The sequence below is a fragment of the Amblyomma mixtum genome, chromosome 3 (genome assembly GCF_055824585.1).
Source record: "Amblyomma mixtum isolate Tamu chromosome 3, ASM5582458v1, whole genome shotgun sequence".
Classification (NCBI taxonomy): Eukaryota; Metazoa; Arthropoda; class Arachnida; order Ixodida; family Ixodidae; genus Amblyomma; species Amblyomma mixtum.
The window spans coordinates 75299584-75314667 of NC_143014.1; positions in this window are offsets into that span (position 1 = coordinate 75299584).

The window sequence follows — 15084 nt, forward strand, 5'->3', positions numbered from 1 at the left end:
CAACACAGATCTCAACGTGCAGAGCACCCTCCGAAATCGTAAGAAATGTGCGCGATTTCTTCATTAACGGTTTGGTTTACTGGTTTATTAAGGTTTAAGTCCCAGAGCGACTCAGGCTATGAGGGACGCCGTAGTGGAGGGCTCCGGAAATTTCGACCACCTGGGTTTCTCTAACGTGCACTGACACCGCACAGTACACGTGCCTTAAGAATTTCGCCTCCATCGAAATTCGGCCGCCGTGGCCGGGATCGAACCCGCGTCTTTCGGGTCAGCAGCCGAGCGTCGTAACCACTGAGCCACCGCGGCAGGTTCATTAACGGAAAACAGAGAAAATAGCATGCTTACCATTGAAATTTTTATATTCTACCCCACAGCCATGTCAAAAGGCATGTCGAATCTATCTGAGGCGTGCGGCGATGACCAGGCCGGCGAGCCTGCCGTGGCGAAGACGTGCTCAACCCCAATGTGGAAGGAAGCAACCGGAAAGCCAGAAGCGTAAACGATCTGCTTCCAGGTGAACAGCGACGTTGTCTGGGGGCGATTAGGCAACCGCCAAGCCCGCAGCCTTGTCTTCTAGCGAAAGTTTGTGTGCATGGAGTTTAAACCCCATGCGGGTTCGAGGTTAGCACAAGCCGAACGGCACCCGCTCAGCCGTCGCCGCAAACGAGCAGAGACGGTGCGCGCACTCATCTTCGACTGGAGAACACGGCTCGCTGCAAGGAAAGTCTCAACGTCCATGATGCATGGTTCGGTGCAGGGCAGAAAACCACGCGCGCGTCATGTCTACGCGGAAAGAGCCAGGAGTAATTTTTCCGTTTCGCACGCTGCTACCCAAAGACATGAGCCAACCAGTATACAACCGGAGAGCATGGAGTTTGCCAAGCGCGGGCCCAAACAGTTCATTGCTGGCGCACTTGAAGCATGAGCACCGAACGCCAGTCGCCACATTCCGAGCAGTGGGTAAGCGGTGGGTAAAGCTACGCCACTGCGCCATCGGCACTTATTGCAATCGTGTCACCTGGAGTTTGCCTTGTTACGGCCAAAAGGGGAACGGGGAACACACCGTCGTACCCGTGGTAGCAAACCCAATAGAAAATTTTGTGAGATACGTCGGACTTTGAAAAATACTATTTGGACATGCCTGAGGTACCCGGGGAAAAAATGTACCGGCCCCGTCCGACGTACCTTTAGCCAGACTCGGAACCCGAAAAGAAAAATGTATGGGTCCACCCGATGTACGGTCTTAAAATAAGAGCGATCGGATCCCGTCCGACGCACTTTTAGCCAGAACTATTTTTAGAACCTCGTCCTAATTAGTTGCACTTGCTGTACTGCTTTTACTGTATTCCTATGGTTCTGCATTTTTGCACATTAATATGCTCTTTTCTGTCAACCTCTCCGGGTCCTGAAATAAGTGAATAATAATACGTGGTTCACGAGACGCGTAGTCATTGATTTTTCCAGATTTGTTGATTCCAATCTGCTCTGCGTGCATACGGGGGGAAGGGGGGGGGGCTTTTCTTGGCAGTGCAGCAGAGGGTAGGCAGGAAAGGGAGAGAGACGGGTCATTGTCCCCATGCTGTGAGGAAAGAGCCTCTCAGCCGTGGCGACCCTGCGCCATTTCTCTAAATTAGCCCCTTTCACCCCTCCGTATACCCCCTAGCCTCACTGCACGGGGTCCAAAGCCTGTCTGTCCATCTCCATTTACTGCCTAGCCTCTGCTGCATTGCCAAGAAAACTTGATAGAGATACAGACGGATACAAGTCAAGGAAAAAGCGGCTTTTCCCTGTCAAATGTCCCCCTTCCAGCCAATGGCGTTGGCCATCTACCTCATCAACCTGCTCCAGTTGGATACAACTCAAGAACGAAGCAGATTTTCTCCGTAAAAGGAATCCCTCCCAGCCAATGGCGACGATCGATTCTCATGAGCCCGCTAGCGCGACAATGCAGGGAGTGGCAGATGAAAGGGGGTAGTTCCCGCCTTCCATGGTCGGGAATTGCCCTCTTCCACCTTACATTGTCACGTCAGTAGGGTCATGAGAATCGGCCCACACCATTGGCTGGAAGGGGATGCATTGACGGAGAAAAGCCGCTTCGTTCTTGAGTTGTATGGCGTTGCTTGTATCCGACTACAGCCGGCCCAAGCGGATCGGTCGATGCCATTGATGGGGGGGTGGGGGCCTTTGAGGGGCATTTGCCGCTCAGAGTTTGAGTTGTCAACAGCGTTGTCAATGGCTCTCAAAAGCGCGCATGCGCAATGGCGCGGCGCGATACGCGGTAGTGGTACGTTCGATGCTAAAAGTAGAGTTATATCATAGCGCGATCCCTGATACGATTCCGCTGGACACCACTGCGTACGCGCTGATTGGTCCTGACGCGGCAGTCGTGCGCGCAGCTGACGGGAACGGGGCGTCATCTGGCGTCCTCAGGGCGTTCTGCGAAAGCGTAGTGCGAAAGTGTAGTAGCGCCTCGCGGATCGATGCTATGCTATAACTCTCTAGCATCTAGCTCCTCACACAAGTGGTTTCGGAGCACGTACGGCCGGCGCAATTGCACACACCAAGGCACGCTTCTTTCTTCCCGAAACCGCGGCTTGCTGAAGCAGCTGTAGTCGTGAAAAGCCTGCGCTCGTACTATGAGTCGTATCCGTATGCCGGCCTGCATATAGGCGCACACGGATGCAATTTATTTTAGAAAGCTCCAGTGGTACACTGGCGTGCACTGTGAACACGTGGTAAACTTTTTAGGCCCCATTCTCGTCGACTGTTGATGTGCAATTCGAGGCTCAAGCTGATGCCAGTGGAGATCGCAATTGCTGCCCCCGAAGGTCGTTCTTTTCTTTTGGTTGCAGAAGTCGACTTACAGAAATGGGGGATGCCTGCGCACGCGTGCTGGCAAGGGCATCAGGGACGAGAGTATTTGGGTGGCGTTATCATCATCGTACACATAATGGTAACGATTGACAAATTCCCATCGTCGTCAACGTAATAACGGACAGCCTCCAGGCTAAGTCCACTACAGAAGAAAGGCAGCAGGGATATCCAATTATTCTTGTCTCTCAACAGCTACTGCCGCAGCATAATCCATCATTCCACCCGGGTCTCCACCGCGCTCAACCACGTTTTTCCTTCCCTTTTGTTTCTACCTAAGTAGCTGTAAGGAAATACCGGCCACCTGTTCAGTGTATTGCGTACATCTCCTTCCGGAGTTCATTTGTTTGTCTAAATTTCAACCCGCCTCGGTTTTCTAATCCAAATTTCTCTCTTTCTGTCTTTTATGCCTTTAGGGGTGCCTCGCCCTATAGAGGTGCCTTGGCACAGACGAGCAGGACCGCCATCTATCGTGAACGGCAGGAAACTGTAGACGACGCAACGAACCCTATCTCCTGGTCATGAGCTAGCAAATCGAACTGCAGCACTGCCTTTCGCTTTTTGTAGCTTGACGTAATGAAAGGAACTCATAAGCCCATGAGAAGGTTCAAGTCAACACGGCGTTTTATTTCTTGAAATATCGACCGCCTCTATGGTGGACGCAATATATGATTTGAATATATGGTTGGTTGGTTGGTTTATGGGGGTTTAACGTCCCAAAGCGACTAAGGCTATGAGAGACGCCGTAGTGGAGGGCTCCGGAAATTTCGACCACCTGGGGTTCTTTAGCGTGCACTGACATCGCACAGCACACGGGCCTCAAGAATTTCTCCTCCAAAGAAATTCTAGCCGCCGCGGCCGGGATCGAACCCGCGTCTTTCGGGCCAGCAGCCGAGCACCATAGCCATTGAGCCACCGCGGCGGCCTTATTTGAATATATAGTTGAATATATAATTGAAGGTATGCGTATGCACTCTAAATACGAATAAGCCTTTATGGGAGTAAAAACGGAGTAAGCTGTCCTTTAGCGCAGTCCCTTTTAGGGACAGGGTATGCTGCCCGATTCCCAGAGTAGATTCCGATCAATAAATATATGGAATGCTTACACTCGGCAACGAAGAAATATTACCACTGCAAAACTTAGTCCAGTTAGCAATGGAGGGCCTTTAAACGCGGCACCGCAGGTCCTGAGGTTAGCAAATACACGAGGTGGAAACCTCGGTTTATATCTTCGCAAATGCTAGAACTTCGCATGCTTTAGAATTTGTTTCCATTGCTAACCATATTCCGTATTTTTGGAGATGGAAATCTACCTCAGGGCTTTGGAAGCATACCCTGCTCCGTAAAGGCAGCGCTGTACAGGACAGCTTTCTACCTTTTTACTCCTTCCGTGTTTAGAGTGTACAGTGCTTAGGTCGTTTTAGCCGCACCGTGCGGTAAGCAGGGTGACTACGGCAACTGCTACCTTACGGCAAATCTGGCTAGTCAAGCTTGGCAATGGTAGCAACGGCATCGCGTCGCCGTATTTGCCGTACGGCTGTCCGGCTACGCTGAAACTGTCTAGTGTCTACCATATATCCGTACCGTACTCGTTAACGACAAAGACTAGCTCGAAGGTATAAAGAATATTCGCTTCAGCTTATGGCGCCTGGGGTTTTGCCCGCTCAACGTAAATTTGTCCTGAACATTACATCCAGCAAACTATTATGCACAGTTAAATATAATTAAGGCCCTTTGTTTGAGGGTAAAACCCGGTTTTACCGGATTTTAGCACCCCGAACAGTTCTTAAAAACTGGCTTAAATCTGATTTCTACCCAAACATATGCCTTCCAGTGAACGTAGTTTTCTAGAGTGCAAAGACAATGACACCGCACGAAAATTAGCGGATGTCGTGGACTTATTACAGAGGGGAGCTTTCGGTTAACAGATGCGGTTGAACATTTTTCAACTTCTGCTATTCGTGACGCTGCTTAATTTGAGGCCAGGTTTGAAAATGCGTTTCAGGAGCAAAAGCAAAGTACGAGTACTGCCCATTGACCAGATGTCTTATTGGCATCATTGTATTAAGCGCTACCCACGATAACGGTGTCCTTTTTCCAGCGGTCTAGTTCACTTAAAAGAGTCACTGCGATGTTGAATGAATGGTTTCGTAGTACAAACAAAGCCAGGCAGGTCTTGCACGGACGCTAAGGTGCTGAGCAGGAAACGATATCATACGCGGCGAAATAAATGGCCTTAATAAGGAAAAAAACAAGTATCTTATTCGATACATTTTTCAATGCAACCTTCCATTTCCTAATTGTTTATAAACTAATTAACGAACAACAAGTAGAGTATTTTACGCATCCGTGAAAAAAGGAGCGCTCATAGTATATTCTCTTTTGCAGACCCGATGAGTGGACTCGCAAAAAGAAAGTGACCCAAGAGTGCCCAAATATGAAAATTTTTATTGAATAACCACACTTGTACCCGAATTAGAGCTCTAAATATATCACCCGGTTTTTACCTCTCGAATTCAGGAAAAACATAAAACCAGAAAACAAAGGGAAATAAATATAATGTGGGTCTAATGCAGTGTAATTAAATAGAATCTGGCTGTAATTTTCTTTCGATCTATGCGTGTCTAATAACAACCCTTCGAAACTGCACAAAACGGCAACAACGCAACGAACGAAAAAACAAAACGACATCCTACATGTAGAGTTTCAGACACGCGCGGGTTCCCTTGCCGCATCAAACAGCACACATAAATACATCAACACAGACACTGCTAAAAACAGTAAAAAAAAAAAAGTTTCTATGCTTAGCATGAGTTTTCAGCAAGTTGCAAAAATACATACTGTACATGAGCGACAACAAACGAGCCGGATAACAGATCGAACAACGCATCGGGAACGGCCGGTACCCTGGCGGTGATCTGGCGCCATCTGTCGTATGGAAACTAAGCCAACGCCGTGTTCAGTCCTGGCGGTGCTGTTTGAATACATGATTCTTATTCCCTTTCACTGCGCCGTGTTCTTTTTGAAAGCTCACGTGCACACATCGACTGTATGTAAACTTGCGTACTTCAGTCAATAGCATGTGTGCAATCGACGTTTTAATTTGTCTCGAAACCCCGCAAACGCAATTTATTTTAAATGTTCAAAAAAGAGGTAGTGCTTAGGCTCTACTTATGCGTTGTACACCATACTATACGCTACTTATTGGCAGCCACTGTTTTCGAGGTCGACTGGAATGGGCTCATTTCGAAATTTTAGAGTGCGGGTTATTACTTTTTACTGCTAGAAACTTCCGCCACTGTGGCTCAGTGCGTATGGCACTCGGCTGCTGACGTGAAATGACGCGGGTTCGATCCCAGCCGCGGCGATCGAATTTCGATGGAGGCGAAATTCTAGAGGCCCGTGTACTGTGCGATGTCAGTGCACCTTAAAGAACCACAGGTGTTCGAAATTTCCGGAGCCCTTCACTACGGCGTCCTTTATAGCCTGAGTGGCTTTGGAAAGTTAAGCCCCATCAAACCATAATCAAACTACTAGACAGTCCTCGAGAGATAGTGCCTGCAAGAAAGAATGACGCGCATGGACATAAACCTAACGTCACCAATCCTAATCAAGAATGCTGCGCTAATGCAAGCCTTCGTGCGCTTTCATCACCGAATTATCTCGAAAATTGTCTTCAGCGGTACCTTCGTACGCCAATATCTTGTTCAAACCGACAGAAACGTCCAAAATGCGGGAGACCACGGGAGCGTTCAACATGGCTGGTTCAGAAATTGAGTTCTTTTTGTGTGCATGTGAAATTTACACTCTTTTTTAAAAGAAACAGCTCTGAAACAGTTGTCAGATCCGAATATAGCGAGAAAATATAGCAAGTACACGAGAAAAGAGGGAGGGACAGAGAGAGGGCAGAACAAACTCCCAAAACATCAACCTCACCACGAGTTTCACTGCGCTACCGGTATAGCATAGGGGCCGCAGTAGTGATCCCCGGCCAATTTCTGAAGCTTTAGTTTTTAGCCTATGTCTCTCTTTTTTTTTATTTCACGATGCATTGCTTTAGCGGGCAGAGAACTGTAACTATATGTGATTTCAAATTTAGATCTGAGCTCTGCATTTAAGTTGACGGCCAAGGTGGCTTATTTTCGAGGGATAAATGCCTTACCAATGAAAATAAAATATCAGTAGATGATTTCAATTATAGGAGCTTCGTAGCAATGGAGTGAAGCATGAAGTATATCCACGTGCAAAAAATGGCGGGCGCGCGACCACACGTGACAATATTTTGCGTGTTTCCTGAAGAGTTATTGTTCGAAATTAGTTATACACACTCACCACAAAATGAAACACTGGTAAACTGCCCAATGCGACTAAATTGTCCGCATATATCAAGGTTACCTCAAAACTATAAGCCGTCAGTGAGGAAAGGAGGATTGCGGGCATCACGACACCTGCAATGTGTGCAGGATTTTGTTAGGGCTCCGTGAAAACAAGAACACATGATCCGCCGCTTAACAATCTTGGAGTGCAGGCTGTCAAATGACAATAAAAGCTTTTTGGTTCGTGAATGATGGATGCAGTACACACTGTGGTTGGTGAATTCCAATTATATGTCTGAGAACTGGATACAGCCATCTATAGGTAATCCCCAAGTGAATTTTCACTCGGATCAGATGTGCTTAAAATAATCAAATACTCATCTACATATGTGAACAGTTTTACAACAGGATGATCAGAAATGTTAGCTCGAATGCGCCTGTCAACCGCGGACAAAAAGGTATCACATAAAACAAGTGCGACAGCTGATCCTGCACATACACTTCTTTTTTTTTTTTGGATATAGCATTGTCCTTCTGAAGAAACAGCGGTATAAGCCAGGTAGATTTCCATCACAGCAAGGAATTAATCTCTGCTGGTCCCCGCGCTGTTCTGGAGCTGTATTTCCCTGTTTTCGAAGATCCTTTCAGGGAGCTCCATGAACTACTACTCGTGAGCCACTGAATAACAAAGATAGCAGTAGCTGCTATAAAGCAGTAACTGCGGATAGCAGTAACTGCGGAATAAAGAGCCCCTTTTAGACCACCTTCTTATTTACGTGCCTCACAATTTTAAATCCTATCCTTTTTGTCATGGTCATTCTCTCTTAAAACAACAAACATTTGTACGGGAGCCTTGTACACTCCTGTTTTTGTTCTTCGTATAGTCATTACTACTGGTTTTAGCTTTTACTTTGTTTTTATACTCTTACTTACCGAATTGCCGTGTTAATGTTGGTATTTAGATGTTAAAATTTTTCTGGACACCTTTAACACTGCAATGCAGCAGTTACTCTTCGTCAGTCTATCTGGACTTTCCCTTTCGTCTTGCTTTTTATGCTTCCCCGGCGCCTGCTTTTGCTTTTTTTAAGGGAGGCGTAGCGCGAAAAAAAGACACGTGTTTCACGTGCAGTACATCTTGATGGTGTATTTCATTCTTGCGCACACTCAGAGACTGATTGTGGTTGATCACTTCCTATATAATCCACGTGTAACCTTTTCCTGAATAAAGTTGAAAGTTAGCGCCAGTTCGCCGTCTGTTGTGTAGTCGTCCTTTAACGAGACAGCGTTAAATGCCCGGTTCATCAAAAAATCTGGTGTCCACGTTGTGAGTGAAAAATCGCGGGCACGGCTCTGGCTGGTGGTGCCCAGAGGGCAACCTATGGGAGGCAGGAGGGCCACCTAGGTCACGTGACCTTGTGGCGTCATCACAACCTGCCCACCGGATTGTGAGCAAACTTCCCACCCCCTTGACCCCATCGCTCAGTCTCGGGGGAAGGGGGGGGGGGGGGGGGCTCGAGCTTTCCAGCCTCCCCATAGTCAGCGCCTATGAGTGCCAATATATCTGATGTGTGTGTAACTGCGTATTTAATTTCGGATATTTCATCGCTCAAATCATCGCCAATTACATACGGTCGGTCGTTATGTAGTTTTTTGCTCGAAATTTGACAATGTAACATGAGTACATGGATGCCAATGAGTAATTACTCCCTTAGTAACATATATTAGCGTTCAGCCGCAGTTGCAAGATTGGCACCACGCTGTAATACGACCTAAGTTTTCCTGTAGTATTTTGGTATAATACCTACTTACCATCCTAACAAACAGATGCTCCAGAAAATAATCTGAGATGATATATGGACAGGATCTCATTAATATGCACATGTTAAGAAAGGGATCAATAACCGATCCCTGGAAGAGTCGTGATATTACAACTGTAAAATAACACTTGTGACTTTTTGTGGGTTTCGCACCCTGTCGGCCAGAATGTTTAGGAAAGTAAAATAATTTTGGCTCAGAAAACGGTCACAGGGGTTCTTAGTGGAAGTCGACGGACCTCCAAAAGTGGTCAGGCTTTTATCCTGCCTATTTTCTTACCGGGCCCTGTAAGAAAATCACCAAGCCGGATTTTAGCGCTCGACAGCATTTAACACATACAAAGCGCATGCTCTTTTGCGTCGTCTCAAAAGCTAGACAAGTAATCCGACTTCATCTAGATGTTGAACCTTTGATCATGAACATTTGATCGATAAATAAGAATGCGAGTCGAACCAGAAAGGTAACAATACGTTCAAAACTAATTACGAGCTACTCGATGAAATCTTCAGAACATACCGTAATAATAGATTCTGTCCGGTCTCCAAAATCGAAAATGAAGACGGATATGCTTCAGACCAGCCGACCTCAAATTGGATGAAAAAGTGCCGCCCCTGAGGCAGCACGAACTGCAAGGGGCTCGACACCGCGTCAGCCATGCACAACTTACCGGTCCTGATTGTGCAGGGTGCTTTCATCTGTGGCGTCGCTTGCTGGCCGGCCATCTACCGCGAGGCTGGTCTTAGAGCATCGCTGCCGCCCGTTCTTGGTTCACTGCCGCCTTCGCTGTTTTTGGATACCACCGACACTTTCATCTGGCAACATGCATCGTCGACAACGGACCACGTCACAGCCAGCCCGGTATATAACGGCGACAGAGCTGCGCGCGGAATTGGGCTCGACACCGCGTCAGCCATGCACAACTTACCGGTCCTGATTGTGCAGGGTGCTTTCATCTGTGGCGTCGCTTGCTGGCCGGCCATCTACCGCGAGGCTGGTCTTAGAGCATCGCTGCCGCCCGATCTTGGTTCACTGCCGCCTTCGCTGTTTTTGGATGCCACCGACACTTTCATCTGGCAACATCCATCGTCGACAACGGACCACGTCACAGCCAGCCCGGTATATAACGGCGACAGAGCTGCGCGCGGAATAGGGCTCGAGACCGCGTCAGCCATGCACAACTTACCGGTCCTGATTGTGCAGGTTAGTTACCTCAACGGTGCTACTTGTACCAAGAGTGATGATTACTGTCTGCTAGCGGTGTCGTGCCCAACAGAGTTCCGCGCCAAAGTGAAGCGTTTTTTACTCTCAGTGTCGCAATGTTGGTCACTTGCCCTGTCCTTGTTGATCTTACTTGCCGGTGACGTTGAATCAAACCCAGGTCCTTCTCCTGAGGACCTGCTTTCCTCGATTTTGGAAACTATGCAGAGGCTCGAGTCTGGTCAAACGGAAATATTGAACGAGCTTAAGGGTGTTAAAGAAAAACAGGATGCTACAGATGTGATGATTAAACAGCTTTCTGACAGAGTTACAGCACTGGAGGCCAAAGCTGTACCACTTAGCCAACCTGACGCCAGCACTCTCGATCCCGGTCTGCATAACATTACTGAAAAACTGGCCCAAGTTACAGAGAGGTGTATTGATGCTGAAAACAGGCTGCGGCGGTCCAATTTGTTGTTCTTTGGGCTCACAGACGATGAGAACGAAAGCTGGGACGATTCGGAACAAAAAATAATTACCTTCTGCCACGAAAAACTGGGAATTACTGTCACAAACTCCCAGTTTGAGCGTGTACATCGGTTGGGAAGGTTCGCTGTCGACAAGCATAGGCCCATTATCACGAAACTAACTTTTTTCAAGGACAAACAGCGGATTCTTTCATCAGCGTATAAGCTAAAAGGCTCGAATCATTCAATTCGAGAGGATTTTTCTTTGCCAACCAGGCAAGCACGGCAAAAGCTACTCGAATTCGCCAAGCTCCAGGATAAGAAGGGCAAACTGGTCGTCGATAAGCTTCGCATTGGCAAAAATACCTACGTATATGATAGCGCGACCAATTCTGTCATTCTATCAACCAGATAGCTCAGCAACAGCCATTCCACTAAGGCTCTGCCTGGGTCTTGTGGCTCCAGTCCACAGTTATCGTTATCATTTACTAACATCCGAAGCCTACTGCCTAAGCGTGAAGAGGTGTGTTCTTTTCTGGATGATTCTGACGATGATATTGTGGCACTAACAGAAACTTGGTTGCACCCTGATGTAGCGGATAGCGTAATTTTTCCCAGTAAAGATAACTACAACGTATATCGCTGTGACCGCTCCGGTAGAAAAGGTGGTGGTGTCCTTATCGCCATCAAAAAAGGATTAAATTCATTCCTCATTAACACCGGGTCTTCACTTGAAATAGTCTGGGCTGCTTGTACTTTGGCATCGGTGAAGGTACTGGTTGGTGTTTGCTACCGTCCACCTGATTCAGATCATTCATTCGTTTCTAAACTCCATAGCAGTATTACTTCAGCTATGCAAATATGCCCAACTGAACTCAATTACCTGGTTGGTGACTTCAATTTTCCGCAGATAGATTGGTCACGTTTGTCGTCATCTTGCCGCGCCTCAACAGAACTTATCAACATTATGTTAGATTTTAATTTCTTTCAGGTGATTAACCAACCTACTCGCGGTTCAAACATTTTAGATTTAGCTTTCTGCAATGCGCCCGAAACGATTAACGAAGTATTGCTCCTTGACGGTTTTAGTGACCATAAGCTCATTCATCTACAACTTAATGTCCCATTAGCGTTTCAAGGTCTTACATCCAGGAAAATTCGCGATTACAATAGAGCTAATTATAGATATATGAATATTGCACTTAACGATTTTTTTATTCAAACGTTCTTGCCCTCATTTGCGGACAGGTCCGTCGATCAGAACTGGGTACTTTATAAGATCATGATGTCCAATCTAGTTTACAAATATGTTCCCTTGGTTTCAGTTTCAAACGACAAATCTAATCCTTGGTTCACTAGATCTCTCCGTCGTCATCGAAACAAAAAAAAGCGTTTGTACAGAAAGGCTCGGTTGGAATCTACATCGGATGCTTGGAAAAAATACAACGATTGTCTGAAATCTTACTGTTCGGCCCTCCGAGCATCAAAGAAAAAATATTTTTCCCATGACCTACCCGCCCTCCTAAAATCTAATCCCAAAAAGTTCTGGCGCGTGATATCTCCCGACAGTACTAACAACCAATTTCCATTATGGCCGCCGCGGTGGCTCAGCGGTTATGGTGCTCGGCTGCTGACCCGAAAGACGCGGGTTCGATCCCGGCCGCAGCGGCTAGAATTTCTTTGGAGGAGAAATTCTAGAGGCCCGTGTACTGTGCGATGTCAGTGCACGTTAAAGAACCCCAGGTGGTCGAAATTTCCGCAGCCCTTCACTACGGCGTCTCTCATAGCCTTAGTCGCTTTGGGACGTTAAACCCCATAAACCAACCAACCAACCAATTTCCATTATGCAACGACGATCACGTGCAGCTTTCGGAGAGTGAATGTCCCCAAGCATTTAACAAATACTTTGCGTCAGTGTTCACTCGGGAAGATCATTCCAACATACCCATTGTTCCTGATCATGATTACCAATTCATGGCCCCTATTACCATTAACGCTGAAGGTATCGCTCGTCTCATTGCAAATCTTAAGGTTTCTTCATCAGCAGGTGTTGACAACATAAATTCTAAAATATTGAAAAACACCGTATCGATCTCCAGTGAAATTCTATGCCTCATCTATCAACAATCATTATCATCCGGTTTACTTCCTACAGATTGGAAAATTGCTAAGATCGTTCCGGTGTTCAAAAGTGGAAACAGAAATTCACCGGATAACTACCGCCCCATTTCGCTAACCTGCATTTGCTGTAAATTACTCGAGCATGTTATCGCTTCCCACATTTACTGCCATCTGGAACTTAATTCTTTCTTTTTTCCTAATCAGCACGGCTTCCGGAAAGGTTTTTCTTGTGACACCCAACTGCTAGAATTTACGACTGACTTGCATTTCAACATGGATGCTAACCTTCAAACTGACTGTATCTTTTTAGATTTTGCTAAAGCCTTCGACCGTGTTGCACATTCCCGCTTGTTCTCAAAATTGTCTGCTCTGTGCCTAGATTCTTTAACACTGTCATGGCTACGTAACTTTCTTTCATTTCGCCAGCAGTTCACTACAGTTAACAATTTCACCTCCCCACTCAGTGATGTAGAGTCTGGCGTACCCCAAGGCAGTGTTCTTGGCCCCTTATTGTTTCTAATATACATTAACGACTTGCCAACAGACATATCTTCTTCTATACGACTCTTTGCTGACGACTGCATCATTTACCGGCCCATTAATTCTATGCATGATCACCTTGCCCTCCAAACTGACCTGAACTTAATTTCAAATTGGTGTAGTAAATGGCAAATGATGCTCAACTCATCGAAATGCAAGGTCATCTCTTTCACCCGCAAGCGTACTAATTCTAATTTCTCGTACTCCATTGAAGGTACCGCAGTGTCTCGGGCATCATCTTATAAGTATCTAGGTATTCACCTCACGGATAATCTTTCATGGGCCACACACATTCAATCCATCTGTGCCAAAGCTTCAAGATCACTCGGGTACCTGCGCCGGAACTTGCGAAACGCCCCTAATAACGTGAGAAAAGTCGCTTACTTAACAATCGTGCGTCCTCAACTAGAATTTGCCTCACCTATGTGGTCCCCTTATCAAAATTACCTGACCAACATGCTTGAATCCGTACAAAATAGAGCCGCTCGTTTCATCACACAAAAGTACCACCCCCAGTCCAGTATCACTAAGATTAAACTTGATATCTCCCTCGAACCATTACATATTCGTCGCTCCATCGCTCTTTTATGCTTACTTCATAAATATCGTCATAGCACCAGGCCATCTCCCTTGCCCCTCGAAGAGCCTTCACGCATTTCACGCCGCCTACATAATCAGTATAGCATTAAACGCATTTACGGAAGAACCTTAGCATTCAATTCATCTGCACTTCCACGTGCCATTATTCTTTGGAATGATCTTCCCAACTGTATCGCATCTATCGGCAACCACCAATCATTTCAAGACCAACTGCACAAACATTTTCTTTAACGACAAAGTGTCTTGTTTCAGGTTGTTCTGTGTCCTTGGTTCCCTTTTCTTCTCGTTGGTATTTTACAAAGTTTTGGTTTTTTGTGCAATTTCAACCATTTGTATGTTTTTTTTATGGCTACTGCTTTTTCTTTTGATGTGTATTGGGCACATGCGATGCATTCTTGCTACTAATTTAATTTTTGTTGCTCGCGGTGATGTATGTCTTTTAGTACGTTTTGCCCTGTATATTTATAATTGTGTTTAATTTTTGCATTGTATCACGCGTTGTTTTTAATTTATTCTTACTACTTGCTTAATCCATTGTTTTTGCCCCCCTTACTCAATGCCCTTATGGGCCCTGTAAGGTATTCTGAATAAATAAATAAATAAATAAATAAATAAATATATGTTTCGCCCGAACTCTGGAGTCAGTACGTCGTCACTGCCAGTCAAGTTCCTTTTAATGCCATGACTGAGACCTCTAGACTTGTTCTCGAATTAGCCGTGTCCTACGCCACGGCCGCTATATCTCGGAAAATTTCCAAGCCTTCTCTCCCCCCCCCCCCCCCCCCCCGATCGTTTGGCGCGTTCGGCTGGGCTGCCCTCCCTCTGAGATCACTGTTACCATAACCGGTGTCTATGTTCTACCCACTTAGCCTACTCGAACTCCTCCGCCCAATCTTGTTTCCCTAGCCTGATCTCACACTATAGGATGTCATCAGTTCGAGTTCACTGCGTAATTTACGGTACTCAGTGCGTAGTAACGCTACCTTTATTTTGTTCTCGGTAGCGCTCTGTTCTGATCAATTACTTTCGAGCTTTCTGTTACACTCTAAATTTCTCCCCCGTGGGTGAATTCTGGCAGGATATGATCTCAAATCGTTCGTAAATTGTGAGGTATTAACAAAACGCGAGGACAGGAAAAGAAATTGAAATGTGGAGAA